Below are 16,638 nucleotides of genomic sequence, written 5' to 3'. Positions count from 1 at the left end.
CAATTATTTCCTGAAACTAACGATGTACTTTGTATGCTCTTACCTTACATCTTACTTTACATCTATACATTCTGGATTGTGTTGTGTTCTGGCTGTTCTGTCTAGCTTAAATTGTTCACAATGCTGGCAGTGGGGATCACTGGTTTATGCACAAAATAACTTTGTCATCTGTATTAATGTATTACATCGGTGTGCGGACGTCACAGTTGGAGGTAGTTTTATTTTTTTCTTTCCTAGTGCCCAGACTGCTTGTCCCACTTCACATTTGCCCACATCTTTGAAGTGTGCTTAAAGTGTTTGATCAAGTTTGGTGCTTTCAAATTAAAAAGAGGAATGCTTGTTTGGACATCAGTGTTCCTACCTTCAGTTGTGACAATTTTTGCCATGCTACCTCAAAATTCCTTTTTACTAATCTCTATTGATATATTGGGCCACTGTTAGGAGGCATTTAGGGGGAGAGATCACTGTCGGGTCTGTTTGCTCAGTTAACTAATGCACCCACTCTGGTGTGTTGTTGGTCCAAGGGTGTTTGGTACCACACCTGGCCTCCTCAGGTATGTGGTTTGGCCCGAGGGGGATAAATGGGCAGACTGCGCTTAAGCAGTTCCACACCAGACCAGTAGTACGAGCGTGCCAGTGGTGTGATTATTTGTGCATGCACCCTGCACGCAGTGAAGTGGGGCCTTCCTAGTCACCAGACCCATCAGAACACAATTGCTGATGAGGACAGTAGTACTGTACCCTCTCACTGATGCCCTGGCGTGCCCGGCAGCTCGCAATTGCTTTCCTATCACAGGGAGAGGCCTGCCAGCCACGCCCAACATCAGATAATAGACCCAAACAGTGGCCTCCTGCACCACCTGTTTGTGCTCAGCAAGCACAAATTTTGGGACAGGCCCGGTCTAGAATCTGGCTCACCTTGCTCCTACGTAGGCCCCACCTATCAGCTTATCATTGAAGTCGTGGCATGGCTAGGCCTGAGGGGCGGCATGTGCCCCTGAAGCGGTGAGGCCTACAAACCAGCAACGATGCAGGCCACTCTCTTCCTGGCTGTTGAGTTTATTGTCCTGTAGCGACATGAGGGCCCACCTGTCCACCTTACAACACTGGCTGGCGCTGGGACAGTTCCCCATGCCCTCTAACTGTACAATGTAGCTGAAAGGGCAGCAGAGAAGCTGGTAAGGAACCACACCACACCCTGTTCACTCTACTTCGGGTGCAAGCAATGTCAAGGCATGCCACCCCACCAACCGTACTTCAATGCATGGAGAACTGCACCCATGGCGTCCGTACCCACCATTAAACCTTTTATTGTGCCCAGAGCCCCTCCTATGCCGCCGAGTGGGTGACCTGGATAGATAACCTTGAAACCTGCTTTGCCGCAGTTGGGCTAGTAGACCAGCGCCGGCCTATGCGCCTTAATCTGGGAGGCAACACCGCACACAAGCTGGCCAAAACAGTCAGCAAAGCTGGCACACCTTACACCTACGCTATGCTCAAAACTTCATTGTCTGCCCATTTTGAACCCCTGGCCAGCCCACCAGATGAGTCCATGTACCGTGTTTCGGGAGCTGATGAGCATGTGCACTCTTCGGATGAGCAGGATGAAATCTTTGGTTGCTCATCAGTCAAGCTGCATGAACACATCCTTCAATTGCCCCGCATGATGATGACGGACATCCCCACTATGGGCCAGTCGAACGAGCAGTTCACATGAAAGATTTTCTCCAATGTGCCATCCAGACCAAACTAGTCAACCAGGTAGGAGCCACCACATTGCCTTTCAGCAAAAGTAACCACCCCAGGCAACCAAAGCATGTAGATGGCGCAGAGTATCCATCCTACACTCTGGAGACTGCCCAGCAAAAGGAAGAAAGTATTCTGTGTGTGGGGAAAATAAAATATTGTGCCAAGGTCTGTCGCTCAGCACCCCCACCCATAGATCCCCCCAAAAAAGGAGCCAACTGGGTAGACACTGAGTTGGTGATTTCAGACAATGGATGATGAGTAAGAGGGACTGTTAGTGTCATTCCTGTAGTTGATCCGACCCAAGGCTGCATCTCCAATGCTAGGTTACCATAGATGGACAACCACTGGTGGCCCTCATAGACACACTGGCGTTGATTAACATACTGCCTCTATCACTACACCAAGGGATGACATCCCCACCAGTACTTTGCCCCACCACCAACAGAGTGTACAGGTTTTAGCACCTCCACAAGACGTCCGATGGTAGCCATGTTCACCACCATGATCAGTCACCTAGGACGAGTCACCAAAGCAAAGATGTAAGTCCCTAAAGGAAGGTGAATTGAGATGCTTATCAGTTGCCATATGTCTGAGTACCAGAAGCTGGTGCAGATCTCCTTTGTAATCCAGGCCAGAGCTGTAGATGAATGAATGCGAACAAATCTTCCATGGCATGAGATGCCTAAAAGATCGAGGAATCCACCAGCACATCGATCAGTCGATACAGCTGGTGGCCCTGCATCACCTCAGGGTGGCTTTCGACCAAAAGTGGAGGCAGAGCTGCAGAAGTTGAGGCGGCTGACCTCATTGAGAGAGTAGTGACATAGTGGTAGCATGCAAACCAAGGCAGCCAGGAGTAGCACCAATCTATGTTGACATGATGCTCTCAAACACAGCAATAAAGAGAGAGCGCCACATAACACTGTCTGTGAACAACATTGTAGGGGAACTCTATGGCTTCTGGTGGTTCTCAAAGCTGGACCTGTGATCTGACTACCACCAGATTCTCCTAGAGCTGGAATCCCAGAATGTGACACTTTTTCTCCTTACCTCGGATTAAGGCGATATAAGCACCTCAGCTTTGGCATCCTTACCAATGTTGAGGTGTTTCAAGATATCAGGGGAGTACTGGCTGGCCTCACTGGAGTTTTAAATACCAGCAACGACATTCTAGTCCATGCACCTACCCTGGAGGAACATCTTCACAGACTATGCTCTGTGTTCCATTTCCTACAAAGCTGCAGACTTACTCTGCACAAGGAGAAGTGTGAGTTTTTGAAGGGATAGATATTCTTTTTTGGTTACCGCTTCTCAGCGAAGGGGGATCACCCCTGAACTGGCAAGTTCATGACATTCAGTCCACACCAGTGCCATCCACCATCACAGGGTTCAGGAACTTTTTAGGAATGGTTACCTATTGCACCCTTTTCATGCAAAACCTCACCCAAATCAACGGACCGCTATGCGACCTCACCAAGGTGTCAATCTCTTGGCACTGGGGCCCCTAACAGGAGCAGTCCTTCCAGGACACAAAACAGGTTTTTTTCCTAAGACCCCAGCCTTATCTACCCCAGCAAAGACACTAAACTAGCAGTGGACGACAGCCCCACGGTTCTCGGAGCTGTACAGTCTTAAAGGCAACAGTGTGTGGAGTGGGCCCCCGCAGCATATGCCAGCACTGACCTGACCCCCACTGGGTAGCCATACTCGCACTTAAAAAAGAAGCCATAGCAATTCATTGGGGCAGTAAACCTTAAAACCCTGCCGCAGATCGAGAAATGGATACTCCAGTAACAAGAATATCACTTCTCCGTGGAATATCGACCCGGAGCTCACAACTTCGTGGACTACCTATCGAGAAACCCTCACCCCACCACAACTCAGAAAGGGCAAGAGGTTGAGGATGCATAAAAATATGTGAGGGTAGTCATGGAACTCACGCCCCATTCGTCTTTCCCTGAGCAACATCATAGAAGTCACCTGAGCAGACTGTCTCCAACAGGTCATAGTGACAATCGGGTTGGAGAAGTAGGACACAATCACTGCAGCCCGGCCCCAAAAGACATCAGAATCCCAAAGTACATTAAGGTGCCTGCTCAACGTGAGAGACTAGCTCACCATCACACCAGATGGATGCCTACTCAGGGGGGCCTTGCTCATTTGCCGGCTAATCTGACTCAGCAAATGGTGGACTTAGCCCATGGATCACATCAAGGAGTCGTCAAGACGAAAAGCAGTCTGAGAAGCGAAGTACAGTTTTCTGGCCTAGATGAGTCAAATAGATGGTCCAGCAATGCGACCTCTGCCAGGCCACTGGAAGAAGCGTCCCCTCCTCCACCTGGCATCACAGAACGAGTCCCTGAAGTTCCATGACCGCGAACTAACATGGATTTCGTCAGTCTCTCGGAGGGCAAACATTTGTTGGTGATAAATGATGACTTTTGTAAGTACCTGGAGGTCGAAATCGTGCAGACAACCTCCACGGAAGAGAATTCTGAAGCTGGAGAAAATCCTAGCTACTCACGGCCTCATAAGGGAACTCTGCCCAGATGATGGACCACCTTTCAATTCAAACACCAAGACCTCTCCAACTATCTGGCATCCAGAGGAACTAAGCACTGCTGGATCAGCTCCCATTGGCCTCAAGCCCGCAGCGAGGGTGAGGGATTGATGAGAACCATCACAGAAGCCTTTTGCATAGCCCAGATGGAGCAGCAGTGCGTGGAAAGAGCTATCTACACTTTCTTGAAAGATTACTGCCTGATTCCACACACCACCACAGGTGTAGCACCCAGCATCCTCCGCAATCAAGTTTATCCAGTATCATCCGACATGGGAACAAGCCCCAGGGCCGACGAGTCATGCTCCCTCTCGTCGATAAGAGCAAAGCAGCGGAACATCCCAACCCAGGCAAGCCAAGGCAATGGGTACTGGTAAAAGACTGACATCCAGGGAGTAAGTTCCGGCTTCCGTTGAATGCCACCAGTGGAAAGTCACCAGAGTTGAAGGAACTATGGTGTTGACATCCAGAGGCCAAGAGAAAGGCACTTGAAATGTTTCCTATTTCAAACTGTTCTTGGAAAAGCGCAGATATCTATCTGACCAGTTTGTACAAGCACACATCTGAGAACCTGGACGATCTGGCAAACGCCAATCCACCCATGCTCCGCCCAGAAGGACTCGCCACTGCAGCATCCATGGGTGATCCCCAAACCAAACACCAACTGGTCTGCTGATGGGTGAAGAGGACACAAAGTTCCGGCACCAAACAAGATGGCCCACCAAGACCTCTCGAGATACTTTATCCAGTGGAATCTAACTCCGTTTCAGTACTATGTGATGGACTACTGCGTTTTGAAAGCTGGCTCGAGTGATCCCCAGACTGCCAGTATCTTTTAGCCCAAGCAGGCCATTTATTACTTGCCAAATATAGGTTATGTAGTTGCTTTTTTTTTGTTAGTTATTGTTAGTTATTGTCATGAAGGTGGAATATAGTGTTGCTGGCGAAGGGGTGTTTAGTACCGTGCTTCCAGCCCCCTAGGGGGGGATTTGGATTGACCCCAAGGTCACCTGACTAAGGGTGAATAAATAAACATGCAAAACTGCATGTGAACAGTCTGCGCCAGGCCAATAAGAGTGTGCCAGCGGTGTGATTATTTGTTCCGGCCTAGTCACCAGACCCCTAGAACACAACACCCTCCAGAAACATGTTTTACCTTAGTGCCACAGGTTCAAATCTCAGTTGGCTCACTCAGCCTTTCATCTTTAAGTGAATAAAAGATGTACTAATGATTTTGACAACCATAAAAACCACGATTATTGATGCCCGTAGTTTGAAGAAACAGAGACCCACATCAGTGGAGCACGGATCTTGAATAATCAGGCTGAAATAGCTTTTAATTTATACAGCAATTGAAGATATCTGCTAGTGAAATTCAAGAAGCTAATGATGTACCATACCGGATTACAGATAAATTAATCGACGATTGGAAAAAATCTTTTTTTAATGTGCAAAAAGCAAAGAGACATTCAACTATTGTGGTCTTGATAAAGGTGGTGCGTAGCAAGCAATTCACCGAAACGCGTTAACGCTTCTGTTACATTAAATTCAAGGGACTATATGTTTGGGACAGTGATATTAACCCAACAGTGATTATAGATCCTAATGAATTAAAAATTTAGGATGTTTTCACATTGAATCACCTATTATTGTCTCTTGTGTTTTTAAACAGTTTTTATGACATTTTGGGGGATTGTTGAGATGATGTATGCTTTTGATCATGCTTTTATATTTGTTTGATAAGAATTTACATAAATAAATCAATACATTTGCTTATATTTTGGAACTTTAGTTTTTGTGCATATATATCCACAGCTGACAGAGGGATGATATTTTGACATTGTCCTGTACGTATGGTGAGAATGGTATTATGAGTGAAGTTTAATCGAAGGGAAAGTTTTGATATTACACTGTTTGTGCTGGTACCCTGTCTCTTGGATAGTTGGGCCACTCCATTTTTCAATTTCATAACTTATTCTGAAAATCCATAAGGATATGTGCACCTCTCCAGGCAGACCGATATTATCGGCCATAGGAAGTTTGTTCGAAACCTCATCTAGGTACATAGATAATTCTTTGCAAGATATTGTAAAATCCCTGCCGTCCGATATCCAGGACACCAGGGATTTTTTGCAAAAATTGCAAAGTGTCCCCTGGGAAGAATCAGACCTGCTAATTACACTAGATGTGGCCTCGTTATATAAGAGTATAGTGCACAAGGATGGCCTAAGGGCCCATAGGCACTTTTTGGGCACAATACCTATAAACTTAAATCAATACTTCGATGCTGGCCACAATGGCGGAAATATGTCTGGAAAACAAATTATCCTATTTGGGTGAGATACTTGCAGGCAATTGAGGGGCACAGCCATGGGCACCTGCTTCGTCCCCAGCTATGTGAATCTTCACATGGGCTGGTGGCAGGTGCAGGTGCTCAGGGTGAAATATGAAACCGAGTGGAAACAAAACATAAAGGTTTAGTGTTGTTTTATCGATGATCTGTTTGTCATCTAGAGGGGGCCCTTCCAGATGGCCAAGCCTTTATAGAAACTCAACATCAATACGTTGAATCTGACTTTCACTAGCACCATCAACGAAACACATGTGCACTTCTAAGATTTAGAAGTTTTTATCAAAAGGGCAGTTTGCACACACGCGCTTTCAGAAAACCAATCGCAGGGTACTCTATCCTACACTTGAGTAGCTTCCACCCACAAAAATTGAAACAAAGCATTCCTTATGCGGATCACCTCCATATGAAAAGGAATTGCAGCGATGATTCCTCTCTCAAACAAACACAAAATGACTTAACATAAAGATTTAGAGAGAGGGCTATAGTCAACAAGTTTTAAATCGAGCATTAACTAAAGTGGATGGACTACAGAGAGAGGCTATTTTATTCCAAGATAAAAGGGAGATAAAAATATAGGGGACAAGAAGGATGAAACTCGAAAGATAACTGGATACAATGCCTATCATACAAGGATAAGAGACTGTATGAATAGGCACGGGCATCTGGTCAGAAAGGATCTAACAATTAACAGTCTAGTCTCACGTAGGCCCCTCATTTCTTTCACAAAAGCCAAAACCATGATGCAGCTATTGATCAAAAATAGCCTAGAGATAGTTGAAACGAATAACTGGCTGAAGGCAACTCCAGGTTTCAACAAGTGCTCGAAATGTAAGGCATGGGGTAAACAAAAGAGAGATCCAATTGCCATTAATGGATAAACCATGGATGATCCCACACTTCTTTAATTGTGAAAGTGACCATGTAGTGTATGTCCTTCAAAATACCTGCCCGAAGGTCTACGTGGGTAGTACAATACATATGGCACATGTCAGGATCCTCCAGGATCTCAGGGCTGTGAAGAACAAAGGTAGGAGATACCTGGTAGCCCGTCACATTAATGAGGTCCATGATGGTAATGGGAACGAGCTGTCATATTTTGTAATTGATTCAGTCCCCAGGAACAGACAGGGTGAGAATCGAGAGAAAAAAACGTAGACAACTCGAATCCAGATATATTTTAATGTTTGACAGCAAGACACCTCGAGGCCTGAATTCAGAAGAAGACATGTATGTCCATCTTGGATAGGAAACAGTCTGACCAATACAGTATGAGAAAGTAATATTAGTAGTGTATGTTTAATGTGTTTTACAGAATGTTTTTGATATGAGTTTTGTATTAAGAGTCACGTAAACAGCCAGGTTTTTTAATATCCTGCCCCATTATTAACACAATTTCTTTTAAAATGATGCCCCAATATTTTGCACAGTTAGACTTATTGGCAGATTTATAAGCATGGAGTTGGGAGTTGCACAAATTATTAATTGCACTAGCACTTTTCTGAAAGTATACGGTTTGTTCACATTTGCGCGTTATTTAAATTCTCCAATATTGTTTGAAATCCAGGCGCTTGCACTTTATATCAAGAGCTGGTTTGCACTTCTCATTTGCACTTTAAACTATCAGAGTCTGTATGCCAGTATATTACTTGTGGAGCAAACCGTATGAGGCAAATAACTGGGAGCTTTTCAAACTTCCAAGAATTACACTTGTAGCTCTGTGAGTTAAAATTCCTAGCATACACTGAGAGTACAAGCAGTCTGTGCTACTACATCCACAGCAGAGTTCCTTGGAGAGTACAGGGCACAATCCTACAGACGGTCATAGTCACACAGCAGCGCATTAAAACGTTCAGTACTGATGCCACAATGGTGATTATGTTCAAAATATTTGTACATCGCCTAACAAGCGAACTCTGTAAAGATGCACTTTCTGACTTGCTCCTTCGTAAACAACCCTGGAACCCTGTGAAGTCATAGATTATTACATAAGCAACATTCTATGGAAGCATTAGGACAAGGCACAGGAAATCAGCTAAGCTGAACTCGGTGTAAGTGCACACTATAGCACATCCCCTTTCCTCCCCAAACAGAAAATACAACTATACGAAAACAAACTAAAACAAAGACTTGCCCAACACAGACTTCAAGACCACCGAAGACCAAGACTGGAACAAAACGCCAGAGACATCACAAAGACACAACATGGAAATTGCCCCCACACTATCATCCAACCATCCCTGTGGGCTGCGTGATCTCACTTTATGGAATGAGTGTTCCCTTGCATGTCCTCCATCATGTAATGCAACTTTAACTTCTCCTGCTTCCCTTTGAAAATCCCCATCCTACATCAACAACCAGCCAAACACCCCTCAACTAACTATTTGGGCTGCATCCCATCTTTCCCACCCTTCTGGAACAAAGCAACAACCCTCAAATTCCAGGTCTGTCCATTCCCCAACTTCACCCAATTTCCCCCCATGATCGTCACTCTATATGGACCCTGGAACTTGGACAAACCCCGAACCACACCACCAGGCCTATCGTTAGCCCAATCACCCATATTGATCTGTGAGGTCTTGTTCAACATTTTAAAACCTTGTTCCTACATAGACGGAGAACTCAACTTAGTCCCTGGCTGTTTACTTTGCATCATCTCAAAGTGTGTTTTGCCCATGTTGGAATTCACTGTGATACTAAGTGCCTTCAACATGTCCTTTACAGCGTTCTGAACAATCAACCCTGCCCACTGGCCAACACCATAGTTCTCCTAATCAACCGTTTTATCTTCTCCACCTGAACATTCCCTTGTGGGTTGTACAAACATGCTCCACTATAATTTTTTTTTTTGCAGTTTTATATAGCGCAAACGTGACCCAAATCGGGTATCGGAGCAATTTACACAGCACCAGTTACATGAGAACACAAATTCATTTTTGTTATGCACTGGGAGATTGAGTGATTTGCCCAGAATCACAGGAGGTTTAGCGTCATTACCGAGACTCGAACCCAGTTCCCCAGGTCGAGCGCCCTAGCCGTTAGGCCAACTCCTCTCAGAAACCTTAATTTTACCAGAAGTAAGTTGTGTGCCATTATCAGTTATCACCACCAAGGGAATTTCTTCTCTCCTGAACATTTCTACCAACATTGCAATGGTAGCCTTTGTTCTGACAACTCCTGAGAGCCACCTCAATCCACTTTGATTTGAGTTCCACCAAGATCGATGCATATCCCAAGTTTAGAGAAGAAAACAAGTGGTCGGTGTGCAGACAGAATTTAGAGTTCAAAATATTGAGTTGCACAAATATAGAGTCAGAAATATTGTGGTCAATAATATCAACTTAAGGTAAGTACTATCGATTTTAAAATTTATAAGTGCTTAATAGTTAAATATACATTTTTTTAATTAGTGTTATGTATTTTAGTATATGTTTTAAAATGTATGTGATGTATGATTTTTTTGTATAAGAATTGTTTGTATTTTTAACTTGTAAAAAAAAATTAGTAACTACTAAATATTTATTTGAATTTTGCGTTTTTAGTTCCGTAGTAGGTTGCGGGTTTATAGGGAAATAGGGTGGGAAATAATTTAATTATATTAAATTAATGCATTATTTTGTATTTATTAATATTTGTTCAATTGAGATGTTAGTGTTAAATGTGTAAAATAATGTAATATTAAATAATAATTTAATTTATAATTATGGTAATTGTGTAATTAAGTTTAGGTGTGTGCTTTGGTGTCTATAGGTGTAAAGGGTGGAAGTAATTTATTTTTAATTGAATTATTACTTGGTTGTTAATTATAGTTAATGAATTGGTAATTATTTATGGTAATTGTGTAATTCATTTTAGGTGTTTTGGGGGTTTATAAGGGTAAGGGTGTTAAGTAGTTTATTTATTTTTTATGAATACGTATTTGTTAATTAAATTAATAAATGTATTTTGGCAATTGTGTAATTAAATTTAGGTGTGTTGTGGTGTTTCTAGAGGTAATGGATGGGAAGTATTTTGTGTTTAATTAATATATATTTAATGTTAATTATTTGATATTTATTTTGGGTAATTAATTTGGGTTTTTACTTTTAAAGGGACAAAGGGTGGCTATTAAATACATTTTAATTAATGTATAATTTGTTAATATTCTTAGTTTAAAAATGTTTTAATTGTGTTTTATTAAAGTGTGTGTAGTAAATTAATGTTTATTCGTTTTGTATTTTTTTTATTGATAATTAATTATGGAAGTACATTGAATTTAAAATGTTGAAGAGTGTTGTGCTGTTATAGGGTAGGAAATAAAATAAATACATTTATGTATTAATGTTTTTGTTAGAAAAAAATACTCTTAAACTAGAAAATGTTTATAATTTATTTTATATATTTGTAGGTATTTGTTATATGTAATTAATATTATGCTTTCTTTTTATATCTATTTAATATATTTTTCAATTTTTAAAATGTATATTTTTATAATTCTTAATTTTTAATATATATATTTAACTGTTGGAGTGGGAATAGTTGTTTTTGCCTCTCCACTATCCAACACTTGCCCTACTTTTGCATTCACTTGAGTGGAAATAGTAAATTGTACTCCTCCGCTATCCAACACTTTCCCTACTGTTGCACTCACTGGAGTGGGAATAGTAATTTTTAACCCCTCCATTATGCAACCCTTTCCCTACTGTTGCTCTCACTGGAGTGGGAATAGTAAATTTTACCCCTCGGCTATCCAACACTTTCCCTACTGTTCCACTGACTGTATTGTGAAATTTAAATTTAAATATTTTTTAATAGTTTAATGTTTTCATTTATTGTAGATTTTAGTTTTTTTATATTTTATATCCGATATATATACATTTTTATTTTTTATATCATTTAAAAATTTTACCATAAATAAAAATAAGTGTGCTAATTGTTTTAAAGTAAATATATATGTATGAATATTTTTGTGTGTATCTTTTGAATTAAGTTTGTTATACTTAATAAAAATGTATAACCTTAATTTTATTTTGTTAAAATTAAATTTAATATTTAACATATTTAATATATATTTCATGGTATATTTATGTAAAAGTCGATCTTTTATAAATCTATATTTTTTTACATCGATATTTTTGTGCTTACCTGTTTGAATATTTTTGTTGTCTATATTTTTTAGTAGATATTTTTTACATCAGTATTTATTACATCAATGTTGTCAGTGAACACAAGCGGTCCTATGAAATCCAAGCATTCTTTTTCCCCACACACAATTTGCTTCAGACACATGTTGATAATTTCCCAATACGCTCAAACCTACTCTCAATCTCTTTTCTGATTTTTTTGCCCACCTCACACTTACACTCATTTCTTCAGCTGACCATCCATTACAAGCCACCAAAATCTCTCCTCGAGTCTGAGTGTCAGTGTCTGACCCAAATGTCCTTCATGCCTTGAACCTACAAGTGTATTACTTACCCCAATGGGTGGCACAAACCTCTCACCCCCTCATGAAGAGCTTGTCCCCAAGCAAAGACAATTCTTTGGCCACCTTGTGAAATGGTTTCACTGCATCCGGAAACGTAATCTCTTCTCACACCACCTTTGATCATATCTACCAGTGCTTTGAGAACAATGTCTAGTTCCATAGCACACGTCCAGTCTTCCTTAGAGACACATCCCTGCAAACCCTCCCTGGTATCCTCCACACTTGCCACCACTTCCTCTTCATCAAATTCACAAACATCCACCACCTTATCCACAGTAGTGCTTCTACCAGACTCAAGTGAGGGGCAGGTGGCAGGATGAAAAAGATTAAAAAAAACACTTAACTGGCTACAGCTAGTGTTGCCGCCGACTCCTCCGATCCTCTTTATCTTCTTGTCTTCTTCCAGTCTGGAGTCCGGCAGCAGGAAGCACATGGGCTCCCAAGCTCCCCTGACCAATCACAACTCTGGAATGCAGCGTTGTGATTGGTCAGAACAAGCTTGGGAGCCTGGGGCATATTCTCCACCCAGGCTGTAATGACGACTGGATGGAGAACAAGGCAAGTGTGCATGACTGTTTTGGGCGACCCAAGATGGCTTGTCAAAATGCCATGCACCTCGGGAAGCAATGGAGCCACTGCAGCAGGAAAAAGAAAATGATAATGTAACGTAATTATTTTTTTCCTTTTTTCACTGCTCCGAGAGAAGAGAGCAGGGTGGCGAAGAAACTGCCGCTGTTTATCCGGCAACCTTGACGATCAGTCTGCCACCTTGTTCTTCCAGCCCGGTACATACTCGACACAACAATCGTAATCCTGTAGCTCAACAGTCAATCTTGCTAAACCCCCAGAATAATTTTTCAGGCCATTTCTCCCCAAACCCTTCATCTTAGGTTTATGATCTGTACTCCAGATCACCCGGGTCCCCTAATGAAGATACAAAAATAGTTCTTGTCAAAGCAGCAGCTAATGCCTCCCGTTCAATGACAAAATAGTTCATTTCAGTGCTAGACAACAAATGGGAAGCAAATGCTACTGTCTTCTGTCTTCCCATGTGTCTGTAAATGCAATGTGCCTATCCAGTTTGCACTGGCATCCACCACGAGGATTGTCTTTAACACAAACTAAAATGGAGCCAAAATATTCTCATTGAAAATGCACTTAAACTGCCTGCTTCTCCCCCCTGTCATCAGTCCAAATTGGCATTTTGCCGCCGACTGTCCGTCTTGCTACAAAGTCATCTACTTACTTTAAGGATTCTGTGGCTGGGTCTAACCTTTTTCACAGTTTTAGCAATTCATTTCTGTAATCACAATTTAGCCTCTTTGTATACATCCTCGATCTCATCTCCACTATCATCATATACTTAAACAGCATATTAGAACTGCTTTTTTCCTGAGCTGAGAAAAACCCATTCCTTCAAGCACCAATAAGTAGTTCTCACATGTCTCTATCCAACCTTCCCATTCAATTAGTGGATCTCAAGGTTGCTTGAGAAACGAGGGATGCATCCCAATAGACTGATTTATATTCATTTTAAATAATTACACTGAAATTTCAAAAAGAAGGCTAAAGCGTCACAAAATGCACTATATCACGCTGAAGCACACCAGCACAATGAGTAATGACCATAGTTAATTTATAGTGAGCTCGCAGGACCACTAGGTGGTTTTATCGTCACAAGGATACAAGTTTGGCAGAAGGTTTGGCGTGATTTCAGGCATGAGTGAATTCTTCAGTTCGCGGCATGCACTTTAGGAAGTCAGTGGCCCTCAGAACCTAATCAGGGATGCTTGTGGGGTAGAGCAGAATGCTCAGGAGAGGGTGCGAGGTGGTGTGCATGGGCCGAATATTAAGCCACGAGTCTGCGCTCTCGCTCCGAGTTTTTCATTTTGGGGCATCCTAATCTCCCTATAGGCGCAGGGTTCCAATTGTCGTGTAAGAAAACCTCGCTCTCAGCTGTAGCAGCCCTGAGGGAGAGTTGAGGCAGGGGCAGGATGCTCCCAATGATCTCTTGGCCTACCGTTGACAGACGATAGGGAGCGATGTGATCAGGATTTTGCTTCTGCTAATCTCGTTACCGGTGATAGGTGCCTAGCCATCCTCGACCCCAAATATGTTGTAAATTACAGGCTGTATAGGAGGTTGAGCAGTTAAACATTTGAAGTTTATTCACAGACAAAATCCTGTGTAAATCCACGCTGTGTGCTATAGTTTGGATTAACACTGTTTAGCTTAGTTGCTTTCCTGTGCCCAGCCCTGTGATGCTTCCATAGAATGTCGCTTTCATAATGCTTTGACTTCATGGGGTTCCAGGGTTGCAGGTCAAAAGCTGTTAGTGCCTGGCTTTCACTCACAGGATTTTGTCTGTGAATAAACTTCAGAGGTTGAACTACTCCAGCATCCTACAGCTTTTCATGTGTAACACATTTGGCGACAAGGAATATATATTTATTTGAAAATGAGGCAACCACAGTAGCCATGTTTTCCAGTTTTGACCCTCAAAACCTTTGAGCACACAGTTTCAGGCTTCTACTGGACCACCAAAACAAACTATTCAATCTTGTGGACCTAATTTGTCTTGCAGTACTTAATTTGAGCTTGTGCTTTCCAGTGATCAGCACCAGCATTTAAATGTCAACTCTGGCACTTATGACAGTCTGCCTCATGGTGGTTCTGTTTGCCTAATTTAGAGATGAGCACAACAGTTGTTTATGAATTCAATATACTTTAAAAATGGCTACTACCTGCTGTCCAACCATTCTTATAGCTTTAGGGGCCTGGACTAGTCGTAAGTGTCATGCTTGTAGGAGTGTGATGGTTAGTAGTTGAGTTAGTACAGTTCTTTGCAGAGCCATAGGTGGAGCAAGCTGCAGTGGCTTCACGGTGAGGGTCCTGGCACTTACTTGTTTACAAATTAAGCACTAGTCTTCCGTATCCAGCCTTGCACTACTGGAGGATTTTCAGCTCTAAAAAGGATTGAGTCCCAGGGCAAAACTTATCTGAGATGAAGTGGTAGGCCATAATCGACCCTTGCCAATTTGTGGTTGACTACAAATGGTGACTGGATGCTGGTCTACTGCACCCCATTGGATTACATTGACTTTAACCCCTTCACTGCTGCGGCTATTCCGCCGCAGTGCTAAGGGGGAGGGCGGCCGAGCGGCAGGCGCATGCTGGTGACGGAACCGCTCCGTCACCAGCGTCGGTTGCCCTGTGCTCATGACGGAGCAGTTCCATCACAGCCCCACCCGCTCAATAGAACACGCCGCGCAGGCGCGAAATCAGCGCCGCGCAGGCGTGGCGGCCGGGCCATGACGGAACTGCTCCGTCATCAGCACAGCGCGACCGCGGCTGATGACGGAGCCGTTCAGTCATCAGCAGGGGAGGGGTTAAAGGTCCTGTTTTGTACGGTTTCTATGCTCTTTTTCTCTTAAAAATCTTATTTAACTGTCATAAGTATTAATTGTAATTTTTTTGTTTTTGTTGAATTCAATGTTGCTTTTTTGCTGTTAAATACAACATGCTTTTTCTCAGATGGAAGTCTGGCTGTTTCTGTTTACCTACCAAGGGTAAACTCTAGATTTATCACATAAATTTGCTTTTACTTTGAGGCAATATATTTAACTTTAGGTCAGCTCAACCACTCACAAGCATAAGTCAGGTTTATTAATAGCTACACCTTTACAAGGCTTTTAAAACATTCTGCATTGGGAATTGAATAGAATGCTTTTATCAAATGCGAACCACTTTGTGCTTTGCATGTTTCATGTTATTGATTTAAAGGATTACACAAGCCTTCCAATTCATGCAGCATTTTAAACAGCATTCAAAGCTTAGTGCATTTGGCAAACAATCTTTTATTAAGCGCTTAAGCATTACACAGTAGTAAAACAATTTAGTTTAATATTAAATATAAACCACTTGCCAGATTCCCATATTGCCTATTATACATCATCATTTCTATTATTTCTACGATTATGATAACATTCTGAGCTGTAGCAGGATAAAGCTAGTGCCGAACATCTTGAAATAACTTTGAACTGTCGGTATCCTCATGTTTTAGATTTTGAAAATCTATTAGTTTATTGTGCCAAATGTGTCATTAACACATACTGTAACCACTTTAGAGTGGAGGACGAGACTTTTACGTCCCCTGCACAACCTTTACAATGCCAAAGATCAGTAGTGGCTGCTTCCGGGCAGTAGTAGTGAGGTGGGGGGAGCAGGGGAGATGTTTACGAAAAAAGAAAATATCACTTACCTGACGGCCACCGCTTTTCCTCCGTCCTCTTCGGTCGACGCTGGAAGAAGACTCCCCTAGCTAATCACGATGCTGCTGTTAGTAGTGTTGTGATTGTTCGGCGCTCAGACAGACAGTGGGAGCCTGTGCATGTTCTCCACTGAGGCTGTACAACACAGCCGGTGCATTACATGGAAAGTGTGCGTGACTGTTAGGTCAGCCCAAGACGACCAGCCAAACCGTCATGCGCACTTAGAAAAAGCTCACCACCC

At 42.5% G+C, this 16,638-nt stretch overlaps 1 protein-coding gene across 1 annotated transcript in view; it reads left to right on the top strand.

The window, feature by feature from the left end:
* Positions 1-16,638, top strand: part of OCA2 (OCA2 melanosomal transmembrane protein) — an 833,084-nt gene that overhangs the window by 191,985 nt on the left and 624,461 nt on the right. The window lies entirely within an intron of this gene.

The sequence above is a fragment of the Lissotriton vulgaris genome, chromosome 8, assembly GCF_964263255.1.
Source record: "Lissotriton vulgaris chromosome 8, aLisVul1.2, whole genome shotgun sequence".
Classification (NCBI taxonomy): domain Eukaryota; kingdom Metazoa; phylum Chordata; class Amphibia; order Caudata; family Salamandridae; genus Lissotriton; species Lissotriton vulgaris.
The sequence above is the reverse complement of the archived record's forward strand: the minus strand, read 5'-3'. Positions and strand labels throughout refer to the sequence as shown.